Raw genomic sequence first — 13,771 nt, 5'->3', positions numbered from 1 at the left:
AAAAGACGCAGCATGGAGTGGCGGCATAAAGGTTCCCCGCCCCCCCTAGGAAAGCAAAACGCAGCCGTCCGCAGGAAAGATCATGGCAAGTGTCTTCTGGGACATGAAGGGCGTTATCCATGTGGATTTTCTGGACAAAGGGAGCACGATTAATGCCCAGTATTACTCCACATTGTTGAGTGGTGCTGTACGAAAGTCCATTCGCAAGAAAAGACCTGGGATGTTGTCTGGAAATGTCATTCTTCTCCATGACAATGCCCACCCTCACACGGCCAATGTGACAACAACAACTCTGGCCGACATGCGCTGGGAAGTTCTGCCCCATCCCCCCTACAGTCCAGATTTAGCCCCCAGTGATTATCATTTGTTTGCACCCCTTAAAGACCATCTGGGAGGGAAGAAATTCACGACAGACGAAGCACTGCGGAGCGATGTCCTCCAGTGGCTACGACAACAACCAAGTTCTTTCTACGCCAAAGGAATTCGGGAGCTGCCAGAACGATGGCAACGGTGCCTCGGCGTGCACGGAGAATACTTTGAAAAACTGACATAGTTTGGCGTTTCTTCTGCTACCTATTTCCTCTGCAGAAATAAAAGTCCCGGTCAACCTTGAACGACCCTTGTACTTACACCCACACGCACATGCGTAATTACATACAGGGTGTCACCATGTAATTGTGATTATTGGTATGGATGGTGATACTGAGGTACATATACATATGTTTTCTTGCTCTGTGAACATGCGGTCAGGCTGCAAAATATCAACTTCTTATTTCTCTACATATTTTTGCATAGTTATGTACGAGGGTTTTTTTTCATGAGAATGAAGGACCGGCACAAAAATGTGAAATATACACATGGAAGAGGACACTTTATGGAATTGAACAATGAACAAAGCAGGTCATGTGCACCAGGGGTTAGTAGGGAAGGGCCAAAAAAATAAATTAATTAAGTTTCGTTCTACATGCATGTATTAGTCACAAGGCTACATTACAAAAAGGGGCACAAACAAAGCACCCTATAAGTCTCTAAGTAGTCCACCAGAGTGTGCACAACAAGCTGCCAATGATGTGGGAGATGGTTTCGGACCGAGAGGAAATTGCCATCACCATGAAACGTGACATATCCCGACTCTCACCTGATGAGGCAGACGGTATTTGGCACATCCCACATGTGGGAAACCTCTTCCACATCGTTGACAGCCTGTTGATGGTCTGGGAAAATATTTTGAGAGTTCATAGGGTGCTTTGTTTGAGCCTTTTTTGTTCTTGTACTGACAATGTATCACTGTGACTAAATACACACATGTAGAACTAAACTTTTTTAATTTTTTTTTTCTTGTACATCACTACTAACCCCCTGTGCCATGATTTATGCCCCAACCCACGTACTCATACACATATTTATATACAGTATTTACTCATGTATAATGCACACTTTTTCCAAAAATTTTGCCCCCCAAAACTGTGGTGCATATTATGCAAGGAATAATTCGGACAGCCATCATGAAACCGTACAGGGTCATTCCATGATTTTGTGACACTTGCATTGATTTTTCATGTATACAAAACGCTATCATGTTATACATCGTAAAGCTTAAATTCTGCAGTTTCTGACTATGGTAACAATATTCCATTCAAGATTGTGATACTACTGCCCAATGCAGTTTAAATAAGCTCATCACAAAATTCAGGAAAGTTCTGATTTTTAAGGTACTTAGAATGAAAGATAAGGTAAGGAAAAAGAAATAATAATTAAAATGTATTACTGGCCAAATAATATTATATATATATATATATATATATATATATATATATATATATATATATATATATATATATATATATATATATATATGGAGTGTGTAAATGCCTTAATGGAAGAAATCTTGTGCTGCTAACTGCTACTTTGAGGGTCCTGAATGGGCCTTGTATAAATGTTATGTTAATCATGGAAAAAGTATATATTTTGAAGATTTTTTTTTTAGAAAAAGTAGTACTATTCTGGTAGAATTAGAGCATGCACATGGGATGCGTATCAGTGGTATTTGTTGGGCGAGAAATAATAGAAAATAACTTCCTGAGCACTGCAAATTCATAAGGTAATTTTGATCTTGCTTTCCACTATTACAGAATAGACAAGATGGTTAAAGCGTGAAAGCTTTGGCATGCTAAACACATGGAGGAGGTACAGGGGATGGACAAAAATATGGAAACACCTGCAGAAATGCACATTAACTTTATTAATATCGAGTAGGACCACCTTTGGCACGCAGAACGGCCTGCAGTCGACGTGGAATGGACAAATAAAGGTCGCGTATGGTTGTCAAAGTGATGTTGTACCATTCTTCCTCCAAAGCAGCTGCAAGTTGTTGTAGAGCGGGCTCGCACCTTGGTCTCCAAAACTGACCACAGGGGTTCAATAATATTGAGGTCTGGCAATTGTGGAGGCCATGGCAGATGTGACACTTCATATTCGTGCTCATCAAACCAGTCCTGGACGATGGGAGCTGTATGAACAGGGGCTCTGTCATCTTGAAACATGGCATCACCATCTCGGAACAAAGTTTGCACCATGGGATGCAGCTGGTCACTCAAAATGGTTACGTAGTCCCTGGCAGTGACATGTCCATGCAGGGTGATGATGGGTCCGGCAGAATACCAGGAGATGGCTGCCTAAATCATCACTGAAGCACCGCCATGCTTCACTCTCTGTAACAGACAGTCTGTATGGTACGCTTATGCTGGCGTTCTCCACACGTACACTCGGCCAGCAGTTGTAAACAATGTAAAGGATGACTCATCCGAACAGATTACAGTCTTCCATTGCTCCATTGTCCAGTTTTTATGGGCGTTGCACCACTGTCTCCGTCTAGCAGCATGGTCAACAGTCACGAGTGGTTTGGAAATTGCAGATCTGCCATGAATACCCTGCTTGTGGAGTTCTCTTCTGACTGTTTTGACACTAACAGGGTTTGTAAGCACTGTATTCAGCTCAGCAGTGACTTTTGGAGCCGTGGTGATCTTCTGCTTGGTCACAATCCTACCCAATGTGCGTCTGTCTCTGTCACGCAACACACACTTGCATCCAGGCTGGTGCTTCGCTGATGCGGTTTTTCCGGAAGTCTCGTAGGCAGTCATGATCTTCGAGACTGTGCCTCTTGATACACCAAACATTTCCGCTACTTTCGTCACGGAAGCTCCCACCATACGCGCACCCACAATTTGCCCTCTTTGAAACTCTGTCCGCTCAGACATGATTCACGATAACCTGCACGGACCGGTCGCTGAACTGTAACTGGCCTATCTGTGAGGTTGGCCAGGGTGTATACCTCGCAGGAAGTGCCAGTGACCACAGCGACACCTACCATTCAGATGCAAATCGTGTTTGAAATGGCTACCCGTTTTTCCATATTTTTGTCCAACCCCTGTAGCATGGCTTGGTGACTTATTGTTTACACAAGATGATATATTCTCCTCTTGGTCCACATAGCAACAGGTGACTCATTGAATAGGTATGTTGTCATTCATTCTTGATCGGCATAGCAACAACTTCATGATCTACAACTAAGAAAGCCATTTCTTGAACCTGGATTGTACTGCACATTATATACAAGATATAATTATTTGTCACTTATCCCCATCAAAAACCAGTGTGTGCATTATATACACGTAAATATGATATATATTTTTGAGAAAATATTTTCCATAATAACCCCCTCCCCCATCTTCCTGATACAGTTGTAGACACCCTAATAATGCATTGATATCACACAGCTTTACATTGTAATTAAGACTTCCAAAAAATATGCTTACATACATTTTATTAAAAAAGTAAGTACTCCTACAGGTCCATTCAATTCTATTGCTACACAAAATGAAAATATAACATGTGGAAAACTATATGCATTGGATAGAGAAGAAATACAAATTATAATAGCAATCTGTGATAGGTTGATAAATATATACATGTGCATAATTTCATTCTCAGATCTGCCCATTTTTCTGTGCAGTCTCTCCACAATTCAACATTTCCTGCATATACTTATCAAATATAAGGTAAATGTCGCATCCTAATAAGTTCCCCATGTCCGAAAATAGTGAAAGTGTACATGGGTATCACATGATCTTTATTCACACTTCAACACACACTTGATTACAATGTGTGGTATGCACCTAGAAACTAATCATAATTGCAAGTCTTTCTTTAGGTTGACGCTGGAATCAAAAGTGTTTTGGATCAGTGCCTTGGTTCTTTTGTTGCATTCCACTGTTGTTTCTCTGAAGAGCAACATTGTTTTCACAGCTTTGAAAGCTCTGCAAGAACCCCTTGTCAGGATCAGTTAACGCACTGGCACACAAATCCCGATCAAGCACAGCCTCCTTTTCAACCTGCCTGAAAAACATTTTAAAATATAGTTCTTTAGTGTATCAGACAATGGCAGTTTTTTCTAGGATGAGATCAATTATTATTCAGAACACTGTCAATGTTGGCTGACATCAGTTCATCAGTTAAATTACCAACAATTTTTTTTATTGATTTTATTTTATTTCGGCTTTATATACTGGGAAAAGTTAAGGCTAAATTCCGCTTAATTTTACCAATCTGATATATACAGCGTAAGTCAAAATGATGTTCTCGATTTCAGTGTCTATTTATTTCATTGTAAGGATACGTAAATGACTGAGATTATACACACAGATTGAAAAACTCAAAAAGTTTTTCCTGGCATATTATAAATGTTCTTTGTGCGATCCACGTGTTACACGATACAAATCTAGTATATAATCAAGTTCCTTCCACACACTTCCTAGTATGTCAGGGTCCACGTCAAAAATTATTATTAAAATGGCCACCAAGATCCCCAGATCTCACACAATGTGACTTTTTCCTATGAGGTTTCATCAAGGATCGAGTTTTTGTGCCACCACTTGCTACAACATTGGTGGAATTGCATGAGTGCATCACTGCAGCCATAGCCAACGTGGTTTTTTCAAAACTTCGATGTGCCTACAAAAAACATGACACCTCATTATTATTATTTTTAACACAAAAATATGAGAGCATTGTAAAATATAAAAGCAAGATTTAGTCGTGAGCAAAAATAAAACTTTTCAAGAAACGTTAATTCTAGTGAAAGTAATGTACTGTGAGTAGAACTGAGCCGATACTAATGTATTGTTTCTAAATAATTATTTAATATGAAATTATGAATATTTTAAAGCAAAATTCTAGTAGATCGGTGTGGTATGCTTCCAATTAGAAACTATATTTTAAATATTTCGAACTACTTTGAATTGTTTTAATTTCCAAATATAGCTATTGCTATCGGTGGAAACCAGTAAGGTTATCTAGAAATATATTTTGGGGGAGGGTCGAAATCAACTGTCTCAAAATAATAATAATTATTATTAAATTATAATAATTTAATTATATATAATTAATTAAAATATTTAAATTAAAGAATATATTTTTATTACACGAATAGGTTAAAAGACAGTATAAGAATATTGATATAACAGCATGTATTCATTATCTAGCTTACAAATAGTTAAGGTCAACAAAATTTGTAAGAATTAAAAAAAAAAAACTGCCCTGGCAAGGAAACTAATGTCAAATAGATAAAGAATTGAACATTTATTGAATAATAAAAAGGACTATAACAGTTGGGCTGAAAAGTTCGTAGGCTAACATAGTAAAAAATATTTTTTTGACAAAATTCGATTTTATTATTCAATATAGTTGCCTTCGAGGGTGATACGATTATAGCGATCATACAATTTTTCGATGCCATTTTTATAGTACGATTTCTCTTTAGCCTCAAAATAGGCCTCAGTTTCGGCGATTACCTCTTCATCAGTGCTAAATTTCTTTCCAGCGAGCATTCTTTTAAGGTCTGCAAACAGCAAAAAGTCACTAGGGGCCAGATCTGGAGAATATGGTGGATGGGGAAGCAATTCGTAGTCTAATTTATATAATTTTGCCAACGTTTTCATTGATTTGTGACACGGTGCATTGTCTTGATGAAACAGCACTTTTTTCTTCTTCAAATGGGGCCGTTTTTTCGTCATTTCATCCTATAAACGCTCCAACAACGCTATGTAATAATCGCTGTTGATGGTCTGGCCCTTTTTGAGGTAATCGATGAATATAATACCATGCGCATCCCAGAATACTGATGCCATAACCTTGCCAGCCGACTGTTGCGTCTTTCCACGCTTTGGATTCGGTTCATCATGTGCAGTCCACTCGGCTGACTGTCGATTGGACTCTGGAGTGTAGTTATGGAGCCATGTTTCATCCATTGTAATATATCGACGGAAAAATTCATGTTTATTATGGTTGAATATCGCTAAACATTGCTCCGAATCATCAAAACGTTGTTGCTTTTGATCGATTGTGAGCACGCGCGGCACCCATTTTGCACACAGCTTTCGCATGTTCAAATATTCATGCACAATATGTCCAACACGTTCCTTTGATATTTTTAAAGTCTCAGCTATCTCGATCAACTTCACTTTACGATCATTTAAAATTATTTTGTGGACTTTTTTGATGTTTTCGTTCGTAACAGCCTCTTTGGGGGCGTCCACTGCGTGCATTGTCTTCGATGCTCATTTCGCCTCGTTTCAATTTAGCAAACCACTTCTCAACGGTTGATTTTCCTGGTGCAGAGTCCGAATAATGTTTATCAAGCCAAGCCTTGGCTTCAACAGTAATTTTTTTTGCCAAAAAGCAATGCTTTATTAACACACGAAATTCTTTTTATCCATTTTTTCACAATAACAAAAGCTGCTTCACTCACAATGCTATATCTCACGAACTAATTATCCGGCAGCTGTGAAATTTATACACGTATCTTTTGAAGGTTAGTACTAAGTAAAAATCACATGGATTTAATTCTAGTAACGCCATCTATGAGTCAGCCTACGAACTTTTCAGCCCAACTGTTATGTCAAGTTGATGAAAAGTAAAGTTCCTGATAATATTTTATGCATATTTTATAATTAATATTAAATCTTGCATTAATCTTCTTTGGTACTGTCATTCAAAGTCATATGATCACAATATAATTCTTGCCTTCCAATACGTTCAGCAAAAACAAATAGGCCTAACTCTTGATTAAACAACAAGTATATTATCATTATTTTAGTTATTTTATTACTTCAATATCAAATTTTAGTATTAAAGGGGGGGGGGTCCAGATCACCCTCCCTAAATACATCTTTGTTATTGGCATCAGTATTGGGACAAAGTGGAACAGGCTTAGGTGTAATTACTGGTCTTACCAGTTGAGTATATCTTCTGGAGAAATGTCATCCTTCTTAGGTTCTGGATGAATTACTTCATCTGTACAGGAACATCTGAAAAGCCGAAATTTATATATTTTTATAACCTGCTAGAGATTGTGTACTTACCATCGAACATTTTGATTGGTTGATGATTTTATAACTTATGAGAACATGAGCACTTTTTTATTTCTTCATTTCCACCACCCTTCTCCCTCTCTCTATGATAATCTCAATGATAGGATGATATTGATAAACAGTCACTCACACCCATGTTCATGCTATGACCTGCACCTGTCCACCTGTGACAGGGCCAAGAGTCCAGTTCTTAAGCCCCTATCACACGGAACTGGATTTCTAGTAGGAATGCCCTAGTTGGCGCTGAACTAACTTTCTTGGTAGCAATCATGCCCACCTGGCTGACTGCTTGACTGGTTTGGAGGAATAGGACATGTTCTAATTGCTACTTGCTTTCCTCGACTGGATTCTGTGGAACAGCCAACCAGAGCAAAGTTTCGCCATGTGAAGATAATCTGTGAGTGTGCAAAGAAGCGTTTTTGTCTGTGGTTTCCGAGTGTTACTCCAGCAATGTATAACATATACAGCATGAAAAGCACGTTGAGTTATACCATCTATGCTGAGTGCCCCTTTTTACATGTGAAACAACTAAAATATTCGACCCGTTTACATCTCACGTGGCCGCCATTACAACTTCCCTCGTATGGGAACAAAAGTCTGTCGAACAAGTACGCTGATAAGTATCGTGTGAGGCGAAAACTAGCAAATTCGTAGCCAGTCCAGCGCCAACTAGGGCATACCTACTGGAAATCCAGTTCCGTGTGATGCTGGCTTTAATGTAACTGGGAAACATTTTGACCTGTAATTTATGTCTTCCTCAGCCATTCTGAAATCTCAGCTTCAAAATAGCTGAAAAATATGTCTCTAAATAACATCAAAACATTCAACAGCCAGAGCAACATCACAGTCAGAATGTTGTCTAGAAGGAAGACACTCTCCTGGAAAATTAATGTCACAGATAATTTCATTTTAGTCACAGTAATTTATCTCAATTATTACAAGGGCATTCATTCCATGAACATGATAACTTCAAAGGGAAGAAGTGGTTTATTTTTGAGGGGGCAACACTATGATAGGGGTACTATGCTTGCAGATCATCTGTAGATTAAAAAAAGAAAGGTTCAGTCGAAAGGGTCGAAGAAAAAGTTCATGTGAGCAAATGGTTCACAATTTCATTGCCTTCCTTGCATCTTTCTCACAAATTTCACAGGCAGTACAAAAACTTTTGCGGCATTATGCCAAGTGCCTCAATAATGGTGGAAACTATAAACAAATTATTTTAAAATATGGAGAATACAATGAAAATAAAATATTCAGAAAATATATTTTCTCTTATTATATAAATACTTAACAGTGCTTACTTGCTGAATACAGCTTGTAAATGTGACTAATTCTTAAGTTATATCTTTTCGAACCCAAGATGGCTTTTGAAAAAACAAAATCACTTATAATTTAAGGTGCACAGATGTACATAATACTGTTACTTTATTAGAATACCATAATGTTGTACTTACCACTTGAACAATAACAATATAATAATCAGTCTCTTCTTCAATGTCACACTACTGGTACTTTTACCATGTAGGCAAGAAGCCAACCAGCTCCAGTTTCTAAATTCCGCAAAATAACTTTACGTTCACATGTTGCATCATATGAGTGATGCTTGTATGTGTACATTTTTAATGGCTTTTTTTTATATGTGTACTATACTAACACTGACTCAATGACCACCTCTTTACTGCAAAGGAAGTGTAAATGATGCCATTAAACTTAGCTTCAACTAATAAAACCTAACGACGAAAATTGCTATCAGCATGAAACTTAACATTCCTACCACAACGTATGAAGCCATAGACAATGTCTCATCTGGTGCTGTTTTGGCTTGTCGTGTTAGGTGCTATATTCACTTGTGTGAAGCATTCATGCTAAGGTAACAAAGGTACATTTCACCACGAGCTAAAAGCAAGAAAAAACGTTCATAAACAAAATATTCTTCATAAACCATGCAATTTTTTTCACTTTCTAGCAAGTGTACAGAGGGTCAAGGTTACTAATGGTAACGGTTCAGATTGTTTTCTGATTTCTTTCAAATTCTCCTAGCAGGAAGACTAATTATCGGAGAATTTTGGCAATCATTGTCACACGAAATTTGAACCTTCCTTAAAGTAATGAGCACTGCTTGGATCGTAGACTAGTGGAGGGAATTAATGTAGATGTAAATCGGAACCTTAGTAGAATGCATTTAAGATCTTTATTTTAATGCTAAGAGAACCAAACTGGCCTGCCTAACCTAACTACGAAAGCATATATTGAACAAAATCTTAAGTAGTCACTAAAACTCCGCAGTATGTGTTAACAGGCGTAAATCAAAATTGAACCATGTTAAAATTTCATGGTAACAGTTTGATATAAGCAAAAAACATTTCTACAATTTTACAGGAGAAAGTACTTACGGAACTGAGTTTCTGTAGACTTTTGAAGGTAACAGTAGTATAAGCCGGAGACGGATTTCTTAAAATTTACAGGAGAAAAGACGAGAAAGTACTTACGGAATTGCGTTGTTGAGGACTTTCTGAAGCCAGGGAAATTGTGTTTTAGAATCGTGCAACGTATTTTGCCTGTAAATAAGGTATTTTTCGTCAATCACCCTTTTGAAAGGTCGTGGAAGTGTTTTCTCCCCTCCTTCAATTTATTCGGCCGATAAAACATGTATTTTTCAACATTAATGTGTCTCTGCGATGCACAAAAGCTCTTGCCTCCATTATGTTCAACTACGTGAACCAAATGTTCTGTGTGTTCAATGACGTAACCCCCGGTCAGTTTTTCCAACGCCGCCATTGTTTTCCCAGAACATGACAATTTTAGCTATTGTTTGCCTAACCTAACCTTGCTGTGAATGGTTCGTGGGGCTATTTATGAATGGTTTGTGGGGCTATCCGTAAATGGTGTGTGGGGCTATGCATGCATGGTTCGTGGGGTTTTGGAACCCGGAAAAAAATACAAAATCTGTAACACGAAAGTAGGAATTTTTCGGTTAACATGGTTTGAAACACTTCATACCCACATATGACAGACAACGCTAGTCAAGATTTGCCCGCCACATTGCGTGTAACGGAAGCGAAAAAGCAACGAACAATAAATACTCGTAATGTGAAAAATTATAATGGTAAATGTCTGTTATATCGGAGACAATTTTCTTCAAATTTACAGGAGAAACTACTTACGGAAATGAGTTTCTGTTGCATTTATCAAACTTCGTGGGGGTATTTTGTCAGTATGGAATGCTGCACAACAGAAAATAAGCACTTTTGATGTAATAAAGTAGCCTTTTGTGTGAAGCGACAACATTATGCCGTTGTTTCCATTATGAACCTGCAGATGGTGCGAGTGTCGAAAGTCACGCGGTCTCGCGAGAGGAAGCAGTGTTTCCAAACGTGCCTTTTTTTACCAGAATTTTTTTATTTGTAACTATGCTTACCTAACCTAACCTTGCCGGAAATGGTTTGTGGAGCTAACGTGAATGGTTTTTGAGGCTATCGTGAATGGTTTTTGGGGCTAATGGGAATGGTTTTTGGAGCTATCCGTCAATGGTTTGTGATCACATAATGAACACGAAAGTAGGTATTTTTCGGTTAAGAAGGTTGCAACACTGCATGCCCACTCCAAATCGACAAAACACAAGCACGACGCGTGATGATCCACAGCTGTGCGCGAAATATTCTATGTTCCGCAACAGAAGAAAGGATCCAAAAGAATTACTCGTAATGTGAGGCTAGACTCTAGTTTACGTCCTTCTTGCCCGTTTACGTCTTTCTTGCACACTCCTTCTTGCCAGTTTACAAAACCGTGCTAGCAGACAGCCGGCGCTCCGGCATCCGTAGAGTATGTAGGTTTTTCTTTTTACACTTTCTGTCACTAACCATTCATGGGAACGAGGTATGCCTACGAGGTTAGGTTCCATTAGCACTCATTTCACCCCTAAATATGTGCTTCATCATCGAAAAATGTCCTCAGTACGTTCAATCACGCATATCCGGACAACATCGGTTTTTCTCGATTTTCTCCTCCAGGAAATTTTTCCTCGCCTTGGGATTTACTTTGTTGAATTCCTTATAAAATAACCTTTCCAACGATATATGACACGTATTCCTTAGGAAAAGGGCGTAAACTAGAGTCTTACCTAATGTGAAAAATCGAAGTTATTTTCGTGTAAAAAGCATAATGGCACCTTGAAATAGGTTCCGCAATACACAATTGGTAAGTACGAACCATTTGAAACTGAAAATATGTGTTAGAAATGTGTCTCCGATATAACAGACATTTACCAAATAATGTTTCGCAATGCATAATAGGCAAGTACGAATGTAAAAAATGACGAAATGGACGAGTGAAATGTGTTTTGCCTATATCAAACTGTCACCGAATTTCATTCGTAGCATGATGGAATCCCAATAAAGCAAAAGGAACTTGGGACATTTTAACTAAGTAGCGGCTCGTGCCTAAAATAACAGGTGAAGAAGTATATTTATAGGCAATGAAAACAAATAGTAAGTGCCAGTGTCCCCCCCCCAATTTAAAACGTCTTTTTTGTCTTCATCCGTCCATCTGGAAAATGGTGTCTGCAACAAATTACACACTAAGTCATTTACTGGGTTCATTGTAGAAACCACAGCTCAACACATGAACATAACACACGATAGGAAACGCGAATCACACACGCGGAACAAGATCTCGCGAGAACGCGAAGATTTTGCCACAAGCACTGGATGCGATGTTTTCTCCGACGAGAGAACTGCTTCATCTAGAAGGCGACACCCGTTCAAGGCCAACGCTAGGTGACGTCACCGTTGCCATGACAACCGGCTAAGTTTTCCGCAACCTAGCGGTGTTTGCTCTTGGGTTGGGACCAGATGGGAGATTGGTTGACCGTAGTTAGTATTCTGTGTTTCTACTGTTCCTCGCGAACCGGCTGAAGTCAAATTCCTGTCCATATTCACGAACCTTTTCTTCTACTAAATTTTATTGCGAGAATGTGAGTAGAATACGTGTAATATTTACAAATAGCACCAGCAATGTACGTATTCTATAACTCTTTCATCTACACACTATTTAGTTTTTAATTTGGATATGTCGTCTGATTCTTGTCATTAGAATATTATTTTGGGGATGCGGTAAGTGTTGCCTAATGTAGTTAATGAAATCGTAATTTAACATTGTATGAAATCACTACGTAATACTTATCAAAGCTTTTTTTTCAAAAGTGATAGAGAAGTATCGCCAAACGCGAACCAAATTCCGTTCATTTCATACATCACTACAGGCTTGCATTCAGTATCGAAATCGAACTTTCTGATTGTAATTGTGTATCATTTGTTGTGTAAAATAAAAACTCAGGAATTTTAATGAAATGGTAGTAATATTATATACTGTTCTGTAAGGGCCAAGTTCCATGTGTATAACTTAATCTGTGATGTTATGCTTCTGCAATTTTTTAAATTCCTCTCGTATTTGCTTGCTTGCTTGAGTGGTTTAGGTGGACCAGGTTTACTTTTATAATTATACACACGCGGAAATAATCAGATAATTAAACATAATGATCCTAACCTACTTATGTTATGATTCCGGTAATTATTTTGCCTGTGAAAATAACCCTACATGCTATTCTCACCACCTGGTGAAAATAGTCGCAGCCTTTTTTATTTGTATGTAGCTAATCCTCAAGGATCATTTGAGGTAAATGCAACTTTGTATTGAAAGCAGCATATTTTCAGTTAATATTTTCAAGTGGTCAACCTCGTTTTTGTGCTATTTTCACCTAAATTCATGATTCCTCATAATGTGGGAATTATTTTATAAAACATTCAAGTTCTCTTGTAAGATTTTGTTTTGCATTGCTTGTTAGGTTCTATGTCTCAAAAAATAATCATCTATACCATGTGATATCACTGCTCTTTCTAAAAAGTGGTAATAATAATCAATAATCAGCATCTTTAATTTGCAAAAATTGACAATGTGTGAAATATAATAGCATCTGTACTTAATAATAAAGGTACCAGTTTCATAGATCGGAGACACATTAAAATCAGATATTTTGTGTTTTGCATGTTTCTTACCTACCAATTGCGTATTGTGGAACATAGTTCAAGGTGTCATTGTGCGTTTTACACAAAAACAAACACTTTTTCTACTCATTTATCTAAGTGCTATCGAATGCACGTAACGGTGCGATATCGCTTACTTGGTGAATGATATCGCTTCTTTTGTTTTCCAAGATCAGTGTTTTCCAACCTTCTTCACCGAAAAATACCTACTATCGTGTTCGTCACGTGTGCAAATTGTACATTGCTGATGGATAGCCCCACGAACCATTCCGATAAGGTTAGGTTAGGCAAGCATAGTTAAAA

The 13,771-nt window shown here is 38.0% G+C and overlaps 1 long non-coding RNA gene across 1 annotated transcript; it reads right to left on the bottom strand.

Annotated features, from left to right (window-relative positions):
- Window positions 1-3,824: 3,824 nt before the first annotated feature.
- LOC145980111 (uncharacterized) lies at window positions 3,825-12,141 on the bottom strand. The gene is made up of 3 exons (XR_014440828.1): window positions 8,882-12,141; window positions 7,290-7,364; window positions 3,825-5,010 (listed from the first exon to the last, which is right to left on the bottom strand). It is a non-coding gene; the product is annotated as an uncharacterized LOC145980111 (long non-coding RNA).
- Window positions 12,142-13,771: the final 1,630 nt, after the last annotated feature.

This window comes from Lepisma saccharinum, chromosome 27, assembly GCF_977018435.1.
Source record: "Lepisma saccharinum chromosome 27, izLepSacc3.1, whole genome shotgun sequence".
NCBI classification, from domain to species: Eukaryota; Metazoa; Arthropoda; class Insecta; order Zygentoma; family Lepismatidae; genus Lepisma; species Lepisma saccharinum.
This window is presented reverse-complemented; position numbering and strand designations above follow the sequence as displayed.